Source organism: Pterocles gutturalis, unplaced genomic scaffold (genome assembly GCF_000699245.1).
Source record: "Pterocles gutturalis isolate BGI_N339 unplaced genomic scaffold, ASM69924v1 scaffold51251, whole genome shotgun sequence".
Classification (NCBI taxonomy): domain Eukaryota; kingdom Metazoa; phylum Chordata; class Aves; order Pterocliformes; family Pteroclidae; genus Pterocles; species Pterocles gutturalis.
In genome coordinates, this window is record NW_010099713.1 from 523 (window position 1) to 4066 (window position 3544).

A 3544-nucleotide genomic window follows, 5' to 3' on the forward strand; every position below is an offset into this window, starting at 1 on the left:
AATACATCTACAAAATCCTTCAGCTGAACATCTCAAGATGTAATCTCATCATTAACTAGTGAAATAGGTTTCAGCACCCCTGCTCTACATAACGGCAAACTAAGGCGCAGAGAAGTGCTTGAAGATGCACTGCCCGTCAGTGGCAGAACCAGCAGCAGACTACAATATCCCTGACCTTTCCTTTCTTCGTTTTACTATGCCACGCTTTCACAGAAGAGCAGGATGGAAACTGGGAGGGCATCAACGGGGAGAAGCAGGCAGAGGAAGTGAGGATTACAGCACTGTACTCTTATTCTGACAGATCTGTATCCATATAATGGCATTCATCCCTACACTGCAAAAGAAGGTTCAACACAGACATTGTTTTGTATACAAAGAGCAATGTTGCTCAGGAAGGTAAGAGAGTCAGATGCTGCACTCACCTTCAGAGCAACCTGTTCTCGGAGTGTTGAGTTGGCATACGCGAATGTGCTGGCCATACCGATGCACACAGCAATCCCTGCAGGGAAAGACTCTGTCAAAGTATGTAAGGCTGGCCAGGTGGATCTGCAGTCTAAAGCTGTTTGATGTCAGCACCTCAAGCTTAGAAAAAAAATTACTGGGTGGTATTCTGGATGAGCTGGGAATTAACATATCTAGGTGACTAAAACAGGGCAGTCTGGACTCATACAAAGTTCAAATTTGAGCTAAATGAAAATGAAGCTACTGCAGTGAGCACCTGCCACCCAGCCCAATGCAATCACTGTCCTAATGCCAGGTTCCGTGTTGAAGGAGAACAGACAAGTTGTGGCTGCACTGTGCAAACAGAACTCAGCTAGAACAGTATAACAACAGCAGTTCAGCAGCTCATGGAGGAGAGGGCACACTATCAAAACCATATAGGATAACAAGTCCAAAGAGCGAGATGTCGCTGACATGAATCAACACCTGTTTTTGGGAATACTGGCAGAGTGGTAAGTGGACTAAGCTCAAGCATTATTGGCTTCCGTGGGATAGTAATCTCAGCATGATACTCCCAGAATGAGTAAAGATCCTCAGACATGCCACATGTACAACTTAATAGTAAGAGGAGGATTAGATTAATAGATTTTACATGACCACTGAGGGGCTGAAATACTCAGGTACCATTAAAGAAAACTGGATAGACATATTCTTCAAGGAACTCTGAAGATCTCGACTGTAAGATGTAACTGCTGGTGGTGTTTGCTTGATTTCACAACTACCATCCTTCTGGCTATACAAGTGTCTCATCCCTCTGAACCCTTCTGTGCTGCACAGAATCCTTTCATAGTCACTAACGTAAGCTCTCCCCATCTCTCCTAGAGAGAGGTCTGAGGGAGAAGCCTTGGTAAGATCCTCAGCCTCTACAGGAGGTCAAGGAGATATTAGGAAAAGGAACAGAACTGATCTCGCACAGGTCAGGACAGGAAACAGATGGGACTGACACAGATGAAAACAGCTTAGACTGAAAGGACGAATTTACCAAATGCATTATCCCATGCATTTGAATACGTCCCCTTCATGCTAGCCTACCTCTGGACACTGTCACGTGGATAAGTGTATCAGACACCACAGCTTGATAAAGCTTCCTAACCACCCTCTAATACATTACAGCCCAAAAAGGATAGATGCTTACCAAGCTTATGCTGGAAACAAACTTTAGCCAGGAGGATCAAGATGAAGGGAAGTCCCTTCTGCAGCCAACTGATCACAGCTTTTAACTCTGAAAGAGCTGGGGCTGGAGTCCCGGCCTGTTCGTCACCGCCTTCCTCAGCATGGCCATGGCGGTCCCCTCCTGCCATGTGCAGTAGAGACGAACCCCGGTGATGGCCATGGTGGAAATGATGGGATGACTGCCGGTGGTGAAACGGGGCTCCTTCTGTACGACTGGTCCCTTCCTCCCTTGGGGCTGGCATCTGAATGAACACTTCCCCAAAAAAAAGACCCAAACCTGCCTGGAATGGCGTGGCTGTGATGGTGCCCGACGGGATACCTGCCAGGCCTGAGAACAGCTGTTGTGGTGAGGAAGTTTCAGCCTTCAGACTTTCAAAAACTCCACTTTCATCCACGCTGGTTTCAGAACTGACTGTTTGGCTCCGGTTTCTGCAATGGATAGAGATTAGAGAAGAGTAATTAAACAAAAATTAATGACACAGAACTTCTCAGTCTTTTAGCCCAACCCTGACTGTAGTCATTTAAGAATTCCTCACACACTGTCAGAGCATGTAGGTTTCCAGATGACAGATGTTTTTCCCTCTACTTGCTTTTGGCAAGTCACAGCTGTAGAACTAGAGGCCAGTAACCAGACTCCTAAGATAAGATCAGAGTGCTAAAGAACTGATTCAAAATGCACCAGTTCCTTCATCTAAGGATCTGATACCAAATTCAACATCTATAATGATTTTAATATTTAAAGAAAAACACACAAAACCCCATGTAACTTTACACAGCACAACCAAGACAGGTCACAGTATACACAAACAAATTAATCAAGCTAACTCCAAATCTTCTGTCTTTATTTAGGGATGATCGCTGCTTGCCTACTGATGAATCACACAAACAAGAGACAGAGTCAACTGGGGAAGAGAAGCACTGAGAGCTCCTTGTGTGTCCCTGACCCAACAAATACTGTAAGTGAAGGATGTACTCATAGGTCAAGGTAATTTGTTTTATTTTGATATTCTCAGCAAATTGGACATGGATGTACCCAAACTACTGGGCACTGGACAGAATTAGCTCTGGCAGTGATTCTTTCCCAAGCTTGTAGGATTATAGTCAGATTCTAAAAAGAAAGTCTTAAATATCTTCATCCTAATACCAGAAGAAAATAGACTTTCTTTGCCTGAACTCAGTACTGTGGTACTGAAATTAATACATGTAAAGTTTAAATGACAGGGAACAACACAGGTTACAAGTAGAATCATTAGGCAGTAAACTCCTGGCAGACAGCAAATACCTCTGTAACTTGCAAAAGGAGAGCAAAGAATAAATAAAGCTCAGCAAGAGGCAAATCTCACAAATAAGGCATGTTGCAGAGCTTTGGTCTCTCTTGATTTTAATCCCTGGAGATCTCTAACTTTAGAAATCATGGTCACAAGCTGAGACAGCACATGTAGGCACATACAGGGCCCTTAACCCTCTCTGTCCCATGGGTTCAAAAGCCTCCCCAAGCATCTTACAGGGCACAGAGCACTGTCATCTCACTCTGGAGAGAGCTTCAAGCCTCTCTGGGCATACCTTCCCACTAAGTAAACTCCTAATAAGGCTTTTTATAGCTACACCCCATTCCCAATGTCCCTCCACAGGCTCCAGCAAGGAATCAAGTCAACAAGACACTGAACACCTCCTTTTGGTTCAAAATATTCGTAAACCAGATTTTGGATCTTACACCTAACATTGCAATTCAGGGATGTATACACACGACAGGGACGTATTGTGACAGTACTTATGTGTGGGAACATAACAAACAAATTGGGTGGAGCCCAGTGTTACAGATAAAGACACAAGTATTGTTTGGAACAATACTACCAGGATACATGACTAT

The 3544-nt window shown here is 44.1% G+C and overlaps 1 pseudogene; it reads right to left on the reverse strand.

Moving 5' to 3' along the window:
* Nucleotides 1-422: 422 nt before the first annotated feature.
* LOC104464301 overlaps nt 423-3544 on the reverse strand; it is a 4489-nt pseudogene continuing 1367 nt past the window's right edge.